At 38.0% G+C, this 17,534-nt stretch overlaps 1 long non-coding RNA gene across 1 annotated transcript; it reads right to left on the bottom strand.

Annotated features, from left to right (window-relative positions):
• Positions 1 to 14,734: 14,734 nt before the first annotated feature.
• On the bottom strand, positions 14,735 to 17,212 carry LOC138686298 (uncharacterized). The gene is made up of 2 exons (XR_011325634.1): positions 16,975 to 17,212; positions 14,735 to 15,369 (listed from the first exon to the last, which is right to left on the bottom strand). It is a non-coding gene; the product is annotated as an uncharacterized lncRNA (long non-coding RNA).
• Between the last annotated feature and the right edge of the window lie 322 nt (positions 17,213 to 17,534).

Raw genomic sequence — 17,534 nt, 5'->3', positions numbered from 1 at the left:
GGATGGAGGGCTACAGGCTGCTCAGGAGGGATAGGCAGGGCAGGAGAGGTGGAGGTGTTGCACTGTATGTAAGTGAGAGGAGAACCATGAGTGTGGGAACAGTGACTTTCCATTTGTGGACATTGGAATTGTAATGGTCCAGCTATATCAGCTGAATGTTCATGGGGCCTGATGGGATTCATCCCAGAGTACTGAAGGAGCTGTTACAGGTTTAACAGTCCTGTTGCAGCAGGACACCTCTCAATCATCTACCAAGGTTCTTGGGAGTCTGGGGAAGTCCCCGCTGACTGGAAGCTAGCCAGCGCTATTCCAATTTACAAGAAGGGTGGTGAGGGAAGACCCAGGAAACGACAGACCTGTTAGTCTAACCTCAGTACCTGGAAAAATTAAGGAGAAGATCATACTGGCTGTTATTGAAAGCACTGGGTGCTTTGGGAACACAGGTTCACAAAGGGAAAGTCCTGCCTAACTAGTCTGATATCCTTCTATGATAAGGTTACCTGCGTAGCGGTTGGAGGGAAGGTGGTGTATGTAGTTTTCCTGGTTCTTGGTAAGGCTTTTGATACTGTCCCTCACAGGATCCTTCTGGACAAGTTGTCCAACTGTATGATGACCAGGTTCATGGTGCACTGGGTGAAGAACTGGCTGAAGGGCAGAGCTCAAAGAGTTGTAGTGAATGGGGCTACGTCTGGCTGGTGACCAGTCATCAGCAGTGTTGCTCAGGGTTCAGTCCTAGGGCCAGTTCTGTTCAGTATTTTTATCAATGATCTGGATGCAGGAGGAGTTGAATGCACCATTAGCAAGTTTGCTGACGATACCAAACTGGGAGGTGCTGTTGACTCTCTTGAGGGACAAGAGGCCTTGCAGAGGGATCTAGACAGATTGGAGCACTGGGCAATTATTAGTGGCATGAAATTTAACAGGACCAAATGCCGGATTCTGCACCTTGGATGGAGTAATGTCAGACACAAGTATAGATACGTGGGAGAGGAGTGACTGGAGGGCAGAGCTACAGAAAGGGATGTAGGGGTGCTGGTGGACAGCATACTCAAGAGGAGCCAGCAGTGTGCCGGACAGCCAAGAGGGCAAACCGCATCAAACACAGCATAACCAGGTGGTCAGAAGAGGTGATTATCCCACTGTATTGTGGCAGTACATCCCCCCCCCTCCCCCCCATCCCGCCAGCAGGAAACAAAACTTCTCCAGGCAGGGAGAAAGGGAAGGAAACCCTGAAGGCCGCAGGTTGAAATTTGAAATGGCCAATCGAGACACGCCAGGTACACTGAGGTGACCTGCTTGGCCAATAGGGATTAACTGACCACAGGTCAGATTCGGCAGGGGTATAAACGGGGTCCCGCCAGAGGACATGTTGGCAGTCCTCCTTGGAGCAGCGGGTCTGCAGTCGGGGACTCCCCGTCGGGTCAGGGCACCGCCTGGGGTAACTCCTCGAGGGAGAGAGCCCTCAGCTTGTAGGTGAGTGAGATGCGCATTTTGAGCCATCAGTTTAAATCTTGGGGATTCTTAAGTCGGCCGTGTAGTATTAATTCTCTTTACATCATTGACCCTGTGGTTTCATAAAATGTTACCAGACTTCTAACTAACTTTTGCTGAAGAATAAACCTGAGTTTTAACACCAGTTGGATTTGGTTAGTTGTGCATCCATAACATGTATTCAATGTTGGTGCAGCCTCACCTGGAGTTCTGTGTGCAGTTCTGGGCCCCACTATTTAAGAAGGATGTGAAGGTGCTCAAACGTGTCCAGAGAAAGGCAACCAAGCTGGTAACAGGGCTGGAAGGCATGTCCTGTGAGGAGCAGCTGAGGACTCTGGGTTTGTCTAGTTTGGAGAAAAGGAAGTTGAGGGGCGACCTCATTGCTCTCTACAGCTTCCTGAGGAGGGGAAGTGGAGAGGAAGGTGCTGAGCTCTTCTCCCTGGGATCCAGTGATAGGACACATGGGAATGATTCAAAGCTGTGTCAGGGGAGGTTCAGACCTGACGTTAGGAAACATTTCTTTACTGAGAGGGTGGCCAAACCCTGGAACAGGCTTCCTAGAGAGGTGGTCTATGCCCCAAGCCTGTCAGAGTTTAAGAGGCATTTTGACAATTATTTTAATAACATGCTTTAACTTTTGGTCAGCCCCGAAGTGGTCAGGCAGTTGGACTAGATGGTCGTTGTAGGTCCCTTCAAAATGAAATTATTCTATTCTATTCTATTCTATTCTATTCTACTATTGAGACTTTGGCTGGAGGAAAACTCTAGAAACTGAACTATAGAGCACAATGTCAGAAATGAATTACTTGGGTAATCTATTAAGTTACTATTCTTTCACTGTTTCAGTTGTTAACTATAAAGATTTTACTTATTCATGTCTTGTTTTCAGTAATGTTTTTTACAGTGTAAATTTTTCTCCCTCTTTTTCATTTTTTGGGGTTTGTTTTATATTATTGATTTTATTAGGTCAACATAAGGAAGTCAGTGTTTCATCCATAGAATGTTCTGCACATTTTCAACCATAAGAATAACAGAAGTATTTAATATATTGTCTGACTGGCAGTCTTGTGCTACTAAATATTAGCAATTTTTATTCTTGGTGAGAAAAAGAACCTGATAAAATCATAGATTTTGCTGTATAGCTCAAGTACCCTAATGCTTTTGACTGTGAAGTTGTGGCACAGTAAGTTAAGCAATAGCTTTGTTTAAAATACTGTGGTTAAGAGGAATTAAACCTTCTGAAATAAAATAAAATTGAAAAAACCTACAATAAACCACTATAAAATAACTCAGATAAAACTCAGTTTTCGTTTATGTAAAGTACTGTACATAGTAAAGGGAACTATGGGTTTATTTGACAAATGAAATTCAGTAGGTGAAGTAAGAATATATGAGAAGTTTTGTTAAATGAGAACAAACATCTGTATAGCGCACTACTCTGTTTTGGACAGGAGGCACACAAGAAGGGAAGGTAACAGTCAGGCCTTCAGTACTCTGCAAACTGTTAGTCATCAGACTGGCTGAACAAGAAGGTGTCCTGATCCAATGTCGGGGAAGGTTTCGATATGACCCCAAGAGTGAGATTAAGACACAAACGAGGTCAAATGCTGTATACCCAAAAGAGCTTTTATTATCAAAAGTATCAAAAGTAGAAAATAGTAGCAATAGGATAGAAAGGAAGAAAAGGCAGAAATCAAGCAAGCAGTCGGGATAGAGTTGCAAGGATAGTCACCACCATGGATCCAGCAGCGTCCCGTCGGTCCTCAGTCTTCAATTCTTCAGTGGTGGGTGCACACCACAGCTTGTCTCCACAGTTTTTTATAGGGCGTATTTCGATGAGGTGTGCACATATGTATTGTTCATGCACTGTTCACATGCTGCAGGTTTCGTCTATCACACGACCTTTGTGTGATCAACAACAAAAACCAGTCTGTTGTCTCAAAGACTACAGTTTCTGTGAGAATGGTAGCCTCCACATTCTTACATGCTTGTTGGCTTCAGCCTGTTTCCTCTCCCGAATGCCTCAGTGGCCTAGCAATCGTTCTTATGGACGGAGGAATGTCCTGCTTAGACAGGCCATCCCAGAGACAAAGGGCTTGAGATAAGCAGTCCACAATTCTTGAGATTAATGGCTTGAGAAGTCTCTCACACCTAACAATCTTTGAGACAAACAGCTCAAGATAACAATTCAGTCTCTCACAGAAGGTCATTCTTACTGTCTCCTTTTAGCTCTTCAAACCTTTATAGAGCATTAGATTCCATGGGATGTTCTGACAGTGATTTCTACAATTTCATTATGCAGCCTGAAAAAAGTTTAATTTTCCCTTACTGTATTTAAATGTGCTGCAATTATATTGTAAATTGTTAAATTGCTGTTCTCAGATTTTGTATTTTGACCCTTTTCTCTCCACCTAGCACTGACTGTTTCACCCCCTGGCATTTCTTTTCTAGATGAGGAGCCTTCCCTCACTATCTGAAAGAATTAATTCTATTGCCATCACCGTCACAGCCTGTTTCCATATCTCTGCTAGCTATATTACCTTTTTTCTGAAATTGTAAAGCAAAGAAGCGACACATAACAGATAAGAATACTGATACAGACTTAGTCGCATAATGTTGTGTGTATGCTCTCCATTACTTGCTCAATTTTTAACAGCCTATTTGGTTTTTACTGTTACTGAGCTGACTTATTCATTGAACTGTATGAATACAGGAACTTCACTTACACGAATGAAAATGTCTGTTGCTACCTTTAGAATAGAGAGGTTCTCTGATTTATGCTGACAGCAGATCAACACTGGGCATCTTTAGGTGCAGATTTATTTATGAGTGCAGATGGAAAGATTTGTTTGTATAGTTCAATACTCATTATATACAAAGCAGCTGCTTATAACTGCTTAGGGTGAAAATGCTAATTAGTGTACTAATAAATTATTCCAACCGAACTCCAACCAGAAAGATCTTTTCACTGGTAAGAATCAAGTTGAGCATCTCCGTGTCCTATAGTTTAGAGTCACAGTCCCCAGACCTTACTGGCTTGTGGGCAATGTTACACAAGGAAAACCCTGTGGGCAACATCAATTTTTGCTCTCCCTATTACCTTCTGTTTTAATTTTTCATTTTCTGTGGCTCCCAGCAATATTGCTGTCTCTTGCAGGCAACGTGTTCCTAGAGAGCTGAATGTGAAGGAGGAGCATGCTGAGAAAGTCAGTGATTTTCTCACTTCAGTTCCACATAGCCATTTGCACAACCTCTGTATCATAAAGCGATTCTGCTCGGGAGGGATCACTTATGCCTTGATAAATCTGAAGTGTTGATCAGAACTACTATGTATGAGGACAAGCTGGCACTTAAATGTTGATGATTGTCAACACCATGCACAGTTTTGTGTGCCTGTCACATGCTTATTAATCTATTTTACCTGATATATGTGTATATATTTACATGTACAGGAAATATTCTCTTTCTTTTAAGGGATAAAACTGTGAAAAAAATGAAAAGAATGCTCTTTTGCATAAGAGATACTTCAATATTGTCTTTGAGTTATTACTCATGGTTTGTATGCATAGACCAGCTACTCCAGAGAGAGATGTTCACCCTTAGCAATATACCTTGGAGCTCACATCTCCTCTGCATGAGATGGAAAGGGTGAAGCATTTGATGCTGTCTTCAACTTCTCTCAGCCATGTTACTGAGTTGGAATTTTTCCTCTATGGCTCTTCCAGACCTAATAATTCTTTGAGGTTTGTCTTCTTTGTATTTTGTATTCCTTGATTTTTTTTCTTCTGTTTTCTTTCCTTTTATTTGTTTCTCTGTTTTTGCTCATCATGTCTTCCCCAGCTAAGAAAATTATTTCTCTCCTCCTTATGGTGCCTCCTGTATGATGGACTCACCAGATGCCTTTCCTTTCTTGTGGAAGAATACATAAGTGGAAAATGTATTTTTTAATTCAACAGCCAGAATAAAGAAGCAGGAGAGGCTGAAATGTATTTTTTTCCTGGGCAGATCCATCAGCTTAGCCTCAGATCCTAGGGGTCTCAATTAACAAGCTTTATCTTGCCAGTATATAGTCACTAAAAAGTGAAATCAGTATTGGGATGTTTTGTGAGATATGTTGCCAACATGCATATTCACACTTCAACCTCTTCTTTCTGCTCCTAATCTCTCTTGCTTTTGCTGTGTATTATTCTTTATAATATGGTAAGAGGATTTGAGAGTGGACTGCAGTACTGTACCTCTTAATAGGATGTGTGGCACGTGGGAAGTTTAGCTGCAGCTGATGTTCTCTGGCTTCAGATCATGGGAATATTCATCTGTACAGTGTGACTGTGCATATGGACAAAAAGTCTCAAGAATATCCACTTACTAGAAAGTAACCATCCTTTCTTTTCCACAGACACTTCAGGCAAATCAGAATGGATCCATTAAAAGCAATAGATCCATCCTTCTTCATGTCTTGTCTCTTTACCATTAGGTTCTTGTGTTCTTTATGTAAAATAAATAATCTATCTTAAAAATCCCTGTTTTCTGTTTGTGTACCCAAGAGACAAACTAATAAGGCATCCAAAATACAAATGCAGACATAAAAAAACCTTATCCAAATCAATTGCAACAAAAACTATAAATACAAGTAATTAATCAAACGTATCAACCTGTGACACACTTTTGACTCAAAAATTACTCTGATGTTGATTTTTTTTAAGGTTCTGATTGCAGGATATGCTTTTTTTCTGGTGAAATAAAGTTGGAGCATGTGGTAGAAAGATTTGAATTAGAAAAGATGTTGTTTTCAGTTAATAAGACACTCTCAGTTTCCAAAGAAGGGAAGCTGCTCTAAGTTTCCTTCCTTTCTGCCATTCTCAATGGCAGAGACTTTTAGTCAGCCACTCAAAAAGGGCCTCCCATTTTTCACACAGTAACATGAAGCAGGGGGGTTATGTCAAAAGGTTACTTTTGTTTCCATGTTAACACTGACATATTTTAGATAAACCCAGGATTAACAAATACTGAAACATGGCTAACCTCTATTTAATAAAATATAACAAACTTTTTCAGTTAGTAAGTTAGGACTTTTGTGCTACATTTTATTTTTCATTACATCTGGCATTTGTTCCACCTAGTAGGTGAAACTGGTGTGAGGTGGCTGACTCTTGCTTGGAGTCTTAAAATTACACATACTTTTTCACCATCTACTGAAACACTCAGGATCTGAGGTTTTTTTGGTTGGTTGGGTTGGGGTTTTTATGTGTGAAAGTAACTATGCATGTTTTCATTTATTCTTTTATCGCCTTTCCCTGTCCAAAATTGCCATTATTATGCTTAGAATGCAGAGAAACTCAGATACCAATATCTAGTTTTCTAAAAACATCAATGGAAATGTTTGCAAGGGGTCTTTTAATCATTATTAACAGAACTTAGTTGTGGTCTTTGGATAGTTCTCAGCTTTCAGGATACTTGACTGCTCACTTGATATTTTTGAGGTACCATAAAGATGAATTTTAAAATTGCAGAAAAAAAATGAAGAGGTGGATCATGACAAGCTATTAGATTTGCTATGTAAGGAGAGGAAAGTATTACGTGGATTTCCCCAGAATTCTGGAATTGCAATTGGCAGCCAGAGCTAGGGAGGGATTATATACACAAGACGGGAACATGTTTGCACCAGAAAATTATATAATACTGACAAAAAGGAGTAGAACATAAAGAAACATTCATGGAAGCAAAGAGAAAAAATACAGTCACAAGTTTTCTTTTCAGTAAGTCACATTTAATATTTTCCTTCATCTGTTAGTGACTTTAAGAGCTAACGGCATTGTGGTAGAATGCAGGTAGGGATGAGAGCTGGTCAAAGTACTTCTGATAAAAATTTTTTAATTGCATTGATATTTTTGTCAAAAAATATAGTGTTCTAGTTTCAGTGACCCTTTTCAGTTATACCCGGAAAAAGTCAAAACATTCCTTTCAAAGGACATACCGGGTTCTGTTTCTGTGTTGTTTGGATTACTTTCATTGGATTACATATGAATATAATAGCTATGTATCTTATTTTTATAATCTGATAAAAACTAACCAAAATGACTGTATTTAATGAAATGTTTTAATGATACCTAAATTGTCCTTCCTTGCGGATATCCATGTTTTATTATGGTCTTTTATTAGCTAGCACTAGTATTTGCAATAACATTATCTGAGACTAAGATATCTTCCTCCTGTAGTATTACTTGAAGACAAATTGTACTATAATCCAAGTAAGATGCCTGGCCTTTGTGGAACAAAAAGGGAGAAACATAGTTGCCAAACACTGAGTAAATAAGGTAGGTCCTAAGCAAGGATGAAGTGTACACACAAGACCATATGAATTTTCAAATCAAGAATGCTGTGAGAAGGCAATGGATTTGCATTCTGCGTGAAGAGATCTTATTCCAATCCCTATTGATGCATACAAACTGTAATGATGCTGTGCCTCATACAGAGTTCTGGTGCTGTCACTGCCTTTTCAGAAAATCTTGTAAAATGACAATCTGTTATTCCCAGGAATTTTAGCAATTGTATTGTAAATAGCAATGCATAATTTTTTGTAATAAAACTTTCAAAAATGAATCTAATTTCAGGTCATGCAATAAACACCAAGTTTGCTCTATACTTATTTCAAAGCTACAAGAAAATATATCAATTTTTCAGTGAACATGAAATGAGTTTCAAAGTTTATGGGCTTTTGCTCATTTCCCTCCAACTTTACTGGGGACAAATATGTGATTTGTAGTGAAAATTACAACAGGATGTTTTTTTCATAATCTCTGTCTTAAGATGAAAACCAAATTTGGTTATTGCAGGTAATGCTACTGACTCAGGAAATACATAACTGTGTGAACTGAAGCCAAAATGTAAGTCATAGCATCCCCCCTACAAACTTTCAGAGCTAACTTGCTCATTGCTCTAGTTACAGCACAGCTGTGTGGGAATTCTTGGCACCCAGGAGCACTCAATTTTCATTCCATCTCAACATTTAAGAGCAGAAATCTTTTAAGGCAGCCCTGCAATACTCATTTAGAGTTAATAACCAATTCTCCTGGGGTCTAGCATTGTGGGGAGAGGAAGAATGCAGTATTTTAGTATTGCAGCTGTAGTGCAATAAAGAGCACTACCAAAATTTAAAAAAAAAAAAAAAAAAAAAAAAAGAATATCTATAACATCACTTTTCCTTCTGCTGGAAATAAATAGCAAAACATAATTCATTAGGTTGAGTAGAGAATAGCATTAAAGTGTATCACCACACTATATTTATATGCTGCTGGAGAGGCGATGATGTGTCTGAAAGGTCAGGATTCTGAAGCAGTGCTGAGTGCTGAAGAGAACATGCTCAATAGAAATCTTTACTTATTTTTTTCTTACCTAAAGCTTAAAAAACCCCCACCCACTCCTGTTGGAAGTGGCTTGTGATTTTTAATAAAAAAAATTGAAAATTATCTTTTTAGGCCCCTACAGAAAAGGGAGCTAGACTAATAGACTAATACGTCAGTTAAGAAGAGAAAACAGAATGGACAACTGGCCTTGAATTTTGCTGTAAATTTTGGAGCAGACTATTTTTAATTATAAAATAATGTCTGCATATTTAATTGTGACTACTACTTGTTCCTTGCTTAAGCACAAGATTTTCTTCAGGAAGTAATACAGTTTTTTAAATTTTTTTTTAACATAGGTAGTAAAAAGGAAATTTCCCCATGCATTTCCTTTTCAGGGAAAGGTTGTATAGAGAACTACATCATATGTTTGCATATAGTACAAGCCATGTGCAAGCCTGTACCTGTTTGCAAACAAGTTCAACTTTTGATGGCTGTATAGGAGGCCATGTCTTCAATTTTATTCTTTTCTGAAAGCCTAAAGGTCTAATTTCCTTGATTGTCTCACAGTTTTTCTCTAGAACTTACAGTTGGTAACTGCTTTCTTTAGAAAACATTAAAAAAAAAAGGACCACTCAGATTAGCAGGTATATCTTTTTCAGCAGTGCAAGAATAGCTTGGCAATATCCTTAATTTTCTAGTAAGCAGATCAAAGTGGTTACATAGTAATAAAAATTTAAATTCTTAGCATTTGTACTTTTTTCAAATCTGCTTTCACAGATCTGGATTGACAAGGCTAACTTAGGGTTTTGATGCTTCTATAAGAACAGTTTCCTCAATTTTCAGTACTCAAAGTTTTGGTACTATATTGGGTAACGCTTGACAGTTCTATATAGTTCTGTACACAGAAGAAGAAAAAATAAATTTGGATAAATGTTATGACCTATGTGTTTATGTTTGTGTATTTGAGGTAACGTTGTACATACTTGGAAACTGAAAACTGACCATTATTTTAGTCTTTCTTTTTAGCCACCAACATTTGAGAATGAGGTTGGTCCTTTATTTTCCTGTTTTTGTTTGTTTGTTTGTTTAATGTTTATTCACCACCAAAACCAGAATTTCATCAATCTAAGCAATAACAATTTGTACAGATCATTCTGAAACATGATGTTAAGTACATCCAGATCCATTGCTGAATGAAGGATCATTGGTAATAGTTGCTGTTATTTGTTCATTATTTTAATGTTCTGTAACAGTCAAACATTCCATACTCTGAAAGCATTTTAAAATAGAATTCACATTAAGTACTCTCCAACTTCTTTAAAATACGAGACGATCTCAGGAGATACAACCTTCTTACATATTTTTAAAAATATATTTTCAGTGAAGAGCTTCAATTTATTTTCCTTAACTGCTTTGTGATATGCAGTAACCTGATTAAAGTCTATTGCCTTTGCTTTAGACATAATAGGTTTCACTTGAGAGAGAGCATGCCCTCTGCCAAAGGGCTATAAAGAGAAAAAGTGCTCTCAAGTACATAGGCATTGATGTCTTAGATGGAAAAATACTATATGTTAATTCCTTAAATCAAATCTTTGGCCACGAATCTGGCAGATATGTATTCTAAATATCTAAAAATGATAGGCCTTTGTATTTGTTAACCACATGCAGTCTCAAGCCATCCATTTCAATAAGGCATTGAATGGTGAGTACTAACAAAGCACTGAACTTTAAAAAAACATGCTTGACTAGGTTTTACAGAGGTTTCAGAGAAAACAGAGACAGATTTTAAATACTTTTTGTAATGTAACAGGTTATCAGTGAAATCCCCCAAAGAGCTATGTTGAAATCTCTGGTGTTCAGTGTGTTCATTCGTGATCTGAAAAAGGAAGTGGATAGTTTGCTGATGGTACAGAATTAACTTAGAGTAGTAAAATATCCTGTTTCAGCCCAATGGAGGTGGCTGTTGTTTCCCTTTGCAGGTCTGACCAGGAGCAAGGATGAACATGTAATCCAGAGAGAAACATGCTCAGACATGGAAACACATGCATGCACATGGACACAGGTGCTGGCACCCAGACCTATGGATCTGGCACTGAGACCTCTGCCCCGCTCCCCAGGTATAAAGTGAGGTCACACAGGAAATATTTAGGAATAGGATGTAACAAGAAGACAGGGTGGATGGCAGTGATGAGGCACAGGGCTCAGCCAGACAAGCATGTTGACCTGTGCCTGCCCACACATCACCAGCTCCTCTCATCCCTCCTCTCTCCATTTACCCATGCTTTGTCTTCCTCTCATTGACTTTCATCTCTCCCTTTCTCCACCCTTGTCTCGTGTAGCATGCCCCTAATTACTCTTTCCCATTCAATCTGTTTTGGTACATTGAAATTTGGTATTTGTGATACTGTTATGAAAGACATCTTGGCCTTATATGGCATCACTGGTACAGTTACCCAGGAGCTGTTGGCCTTGCGAGAATGTACTCCTGAAGGGTTCCCAATGCTCCCCTCGAATTGTCTGTGAAGCTTGGCCATGACTCCCATACATAGCCCCCCTCCATCACCTGTGATATCTGGGCATCCTTCATGGTGCTCTTTGTAACTCCTGTGACCTTCTCTCTGTTACCTGCTGTGCCCAGCAATTTTTCATGTCAGCTGCAGTAGTTTCCCATGGTCTGCTCAGTTAGCTAAAACTCAGGGCAAGATATAGTCATTTGTCTGTAGAACTTAACAGTTATGCCATGGTGCTAACACATGAATCTGAAATACAGTGATTTCCCTTCTTGGAAAGCTATAGTAAAACTAGAAGAGAAGAATTAGAAGAGTTGACAAAGATACTGAATGATAGAGAGGAGTCAAAGAAACTAGCCTCTTCAGCTAGAAAAAGAAAAAAAAATTGAAGGACTATTATAGGATAAAAAAATCAGATGGAAAAAAACTACAGAAAAATAGAATTCTCTTGATACAAGAATGGGGAATATTAAATAAAATTATTAGGCAGCAGATTGAAAGAAGGCATAAAGAGATACCTTTTACATGCAAAAAAAAATTTGGTTCCATTTTGGGAGCTAGAACTATGTCAGAATTGGTACAATCTGCTTTCAGAAGCTGCTTGTGAGCTGGCCTACAGGGAGGAGTGAACATCTGTGTTCTGTGGGTGGTCTGAAGCCCGTGGATATTTACAGATCTCTTGCTATGGTATGAGAAGGAGGATATTGTCATGCTGGGTGGCATTTGAGACACACTAGAATAATATAAAGATAAATAGGTATTTGTTAGCTATTTGACCAAGAAAATTAAACATATCTTCCAAGTGACACATGCTATAATTGACCCGACTGCCTGAAGTTGTTGGCTTCCCAGGACTCCTTCATCTTCTACCTCCAGTCCCAATGAGCATCTATTGCAGCCAAAATCAGCCAGTGAAAGATGGCTAATAATGTCATTGTTTTCAGCAACAATGGCTTTCATAACTGCAACTGGGACCATATAGGGTTAGAGCTGTCTGCATTTTGATTTGTCATTTTAAATCAAATATAAATCAAAGCTTGACCAGTCTATTTTTGGTTGTCCTTAAGGGGGCAGGAAGAGATTAGCTGTCTATGTCTGAAATTTCTTATTCAGTACAATTTTGGGACTGAAGATAGCACCAAGAGAATATATCCACCCCTATTTATTCAGCCTTCTTGCTCAGGAAGCTTACAAGGTAAAAAACATTCATCAGGAAGAATGAACCCTGACAATAAAATACAGAAATTAATCTGAACATGCTGTGAGAGGATAGTTAGTTTTCTGGGAGCAGAAGAAAAGAAAAAGAAAAGCTACTACTGCTGTAATCAGTAAAACTGGGAGTCATTATTGATTTCCAGCAATCTGAATGTCTCCAAAATAGTCTCTTTCATCTGAAATAACTGTTAGGGAAGGAGGGGTGTATTGATGTGACAAAAAGTATTAGTGAAAAATAATAGTTCTTGGTTCAGATTCCAGTTTCAGCTTGGATGCTCCCTTTTAGTTTTAGTTCAATGTGTATGTCCTATATAAGTTCTTTGAAAAAGGGAATCTCATTGAGTTTGTAGCTGCCATGATGCAGCTATTTAGAAAATGAAGCCACAAACTTCTTCATGGTTCTCTAGATTCAGCTGCATGAATACTGTTTTCTATGATAAAAAATGGTTTAAAACACTAGACATTAAGAGTCTCTCCCAGTAATATTATAGGAAGCATTTCCCAGGTCCACTACAGAGATGGAAAATATTGTCTCTTCTGTTGGTTTTGGATCAAGGTTTTATTCTGTGAGTTTGACTTTCCCTTGCCTTTCATGAGGATGTTAGTCGACATTAAGCAAACTTGAATTTGACCAATGGGTCATAAAATCCTTTTGGGTTTCTAGTCAGCTTCCATACAGGTAAATGATGGTATAACAAGGACTTTGACAAAGACTTTGAATTTTGCACAGAAGAACGATCTAGTATTATTTTATTCTGGTGTTAAGACAAATAGAAATTTTGTGCATTATTTTTAATTGAATGGACTCATGCCAAACACTTGACTGTCATAAATTCTTTTTCCTAATGAAAAGAAGAGTAAGCCCCAAATGATGCTGGCAGCTTAAGCTAAAAAAAGAAAACCAATTAAGCTCAGATTAAAATAATTTCCCATTCCACGAAAATTTGAGAATTCAAAGGTGTTCTTTTTCTCATAGCAAGACTCCATAATCTAAAAATAAATAATTAATTACCCAACAGTGGGGAAAAGGTAAGCTTTGATAAAACTAAATGTTCTCTCAATAATTTTGAAATATAGGGTATTTATATAAATTTAAACTAATTTTATTGCAGTACTATATTAGTATTTATTATTTTATTATGCTTTTATAGTAATATCTCTGTCAGTATTTACAATATTTTAAAGGCATAAATTCTTTTGCAATTGGTCAGTCTGTATACTTTACAGTTTCAGATTTTTTACTTTCTTTCAATGTAGACAAGTCATCAGTATCTCCAAAAAGGCTTTTTGAAATGTTTCTAATGAGATGGAGAAATTACAGCCATGTCTGTTTGTGTAAACTTATGGTAAAACCCTTTGCCAATATAAATCTTACTGAGTTTTAGTTTCTCACTTACCCCATAACTTTTGGAATTTTTTTTAGTACCAAGTACCTTGTTCCCTTTAGTCCTGGATGTTAATATCCTATAACTTTGTTCCTGAAATAAGAGAGTCAGACAGCTGACACTATGGGACAATTTATTCACATGACATGAAAATAATTTTTCTTTCTTTTTTTTATTTTTTGTTGTTGTATATCACAGGCTTGCCATAGACAGGTGTAGGTTTTGTTCTTATACAAAACATTGCATGCAAATAATACTAGAAACTGCAAGGTCAGAAAGACTTGGAAGCTTTTTGCTTAGTGTAATGAACTGGTCTTTGTTCAGTGAAGTTCAGGATCTTCCTTACCCGCAGCTATGGGAAAATGTTACTAAATTCTCTTCTATCTGAAGAGTTTAATTCCACATCATTCAATTATTGATTATGTGTTCCATTTTTATAATTCTACATGATTAAATCTAAATGCAGTACAACACCTTCCTCTCTCAACCTTGACCTTCACTGAAATTAGTCAGTTGTATTAAACAGTAGACAAAGCAGTTTAATGACTAGTGGATGTGGTCTTTCCTATGTAAATTTTCATGTTCCTGTGCTAAATGCAGAGACTATGACTGTTTCTGAGATATCTAACTTCAGTTAATTACCTTAAGTTTGTTCCTTGACTAGTGAAGCAAACAAAACTCCTGGGCTTATCAGAATGTTAAAATAGCTTTTAAATTAAGATAGCACATAAGAATTTACCTTTTGATCTTTGAAACCACTCATCATTTACAAAGAAAAGGAAGCTCTAAGTGATGGAAAACAGTTTATTTCTTTATCAAGGAGTTCAGATCCTCAAAAGGGCACCACTCACATCAAATAGAGCTTTTTAATTAAGCTCACTAAACAAATGCCAAATCTTTCTGTGCAAGTATTCATATTCAGGGAGCAGCACTTTTTGCCTTTGTTAAACATTGATTAATATCATAGGCATCTCACATGCAATACTTTAGGAAGATCATTAAGTCTGTTTATTAAATCTGGGAGTAGTACACAGAGCCACAGCAGTTGTTGCAGTTTCCAGGCTTCTTCTTCAGGGACTTCTGGTGGCTGCGGGGGTGAGGGCTTGCTTCTGCAGTGTGCCGAGCTAGATGAGAGCCTTGGTCATTGCTGGCTGGGTAGGAAGAGCCTGCACCTTCTTCACTGAAGGCTGCGTAGCACAGTGACATGCCATGTGCTGTGGCCAATGTGAGCTGGAGACAGTGTCCTTTGCATGTCACAGACCTTGACCAGAAAGAGCTCCTGAAAGAGGATGTGGAGGTTCAGGTCTTGGCTGCAAGGTGTGCTGTTTGGCTTCACTGGGGACAGGGCTGGCTTCATCTGTGGGAGGTGTGCTGTAGTCAAGGTGCTGAGGCACCAGGTGAAGGAGCTGTGAGAAGTGGTGATTGCTGAGGAGGATGAACAAGGTGATCAACAGGGTCTTCACATAAATGCAAAAGGGCCAAGACCCTGAACCCTGTGTTGCTAAGAAGGAGGAAAGCAGGGAACAGCTGGCAAGTGGAAACTCCTGAGGTGTGGGAGGCTGGAAACTCTCTACTTTTGGTAACACATGTAAATCTCCTTCTCTGCCTCTAGTTCTGCAGATGGTGCTGCCACTGGAGGGACCTTGAGTGCATCAGGAGTGACTACAAGGCTCTGGGGGTGAAGGTCAAGGCTGTGGGGATATCTCCTTGATCCTGGTGGTGCAGGCAAAGGGCATGAGGAGGAGCAGGTTGATCTTGTTGGTTGATGCCTCCTTCTGCTCCCCCATCACACCTTTTGAGATAATATTGCCCCTGATAGATGAACAGGGGTACATCCATTGTTTCACCTCTCCCCTTAATAGCCCTCACAGTACAATGGAAATCTTGGTCTAGATACAGAATTATGTTACTGATATTGAAAATCCTGCCAGCACACTTATTCATGACAGATGTTAAGGAAAAGACTGCACATTTTTTCTGGGATTTTTTTTTTCCCTAGATATAGTGCTTAAAAAGCTTCAGCAGTTTTTAACAACTATATTAGTATTTTTCCTATCAATATTAAACTATGTTGCTGGATTTTTTAATTGTCTTTTCTTAATCGTATCTCTTTGGTCAAGATTAATGTTTGGCAGCAAAGTGGACTTGGCAATAATTATTTAGGAATTCCACACCATTCAAAATGATCTGTTTGTTCATGCTTGCATGACAAAGTATTGACTTCCAATATGGAAATTCACTTATTTGAAAAGTAGCACAGATTAGAATATACTCCTTCAAGGGCTGTGCTTAAAAAATAAAATAAAATAAAATAAAATAAAACAAAATAAATTAAAATTAAAAATATAAAAATGTCTTCATCTATGTTGGAGGCTTGTATGCTATTTTCTCTCTTTCTGGTCTTCTGTTAATTGGAATATGTTCTCATATGCTCTAGACTTCTAAAATGTTTTCTGCATTCCAGACATGTCAAAACAAAATTAAATACAATCAAACCTGTCAATCCTCATTGTTTACTACCTCCAATTCCTTTTCTTTTACAAATAACTCTTAGTGCATCAATATGCATTTGTGAATTTTAATTCTCTAGTGCCTCCACTTAAAAGTAACAATCCTTCATTAGGAAAAACTTACTTTTCTGTTGTTGTTGGTTTTTTTTTTAATTTGTCTTTTAAAGCTTTGTCTGATTATAAATGTGAGGACATCCTTTTGGGAAGATAAATACCTTTAGTGAACAATACACAATCATTCAATTCCAGTAGTCTTTCATGAAGTTTTCATCTTAATTCAGCCCTAAAATACTATTTGAAGTAAGCAGAAATAAAACAATGAAAAATGTTAGGGGTTTTTTTTTTCCACAAATACTTTCTTTCTGGAAAACAACAACAACAAAACAATCACAGATCCTATCTTAGCCTTCCCTACCTTTAAACACAGACAGTTCTTTCCCCTAGATGACTAAAGAAGACTGTGGTGTATTATCAGATGTGATGTTGATATTCTCCAAGAAGTTTAAGTAAAGAAACTTACAAATGTTGTGTGGTAAGTGCAGTTCTTCTGGGTTTGCCACAGCTATAAAGTGTATCTTTTCCATTAGTTGGGGAACTGCTTTATTCCTGTTCAGGGGAAGTATCTGCAAAAGAACAACACTTGTGAAAGGATGAAGCTGTAATATTTCAAATTGTTGTTTTTGTTGAAGCAACGCAGTCTCGCGCTGTTATTTTCATCCTAGTTCACCTTTTCTCTCAAGTAATACCCAACACCCAAATAAATAAACAAATAAATTCATAAGTTGAAAATCTGCAAACAATAGGTTGCAAGAAAACCAATAGAAAAGCAGTCATGGCCTAACAATAATTGGATGGCTTCTTAGTCAACTCCTAGCTGACTTTTTTTTTTATTATTTTTTATTCTCTATGTAGAAAGAATGAATCTGTTTCAGGATCCTCTTTTTTTTGCCGATTAAGTCTACCTTTCCTGCCCAAAACTTGGTTTCTTTCTTTTTTTTTCTGCTGTGTATTATATCACAGATAACCTCACAAGGAGGAATGCATATGACAGGCATCTTCCCTGAAGGAAGCTGCTGAGTT

The sequence above is a fragment of the Haliaeetus albicilla genome, chromosome 8 (genome assembly GCF_947461875.1).
Source record: "Haliaeetus albicilla chromosome 8, bHalAlb1.1, whole genome shotgun sequence".
Classification (NCBI taxonomy): domain Eukaryota; kingdom Metazoa; phylum Chordata; class Aves; order Accipitriformes; family Accipitridae; genus Haliaeetus; species Haliaeetus albicilla.
This window is presented reverse-complemented; position numbering and strand designations above follow the sequence as displayed.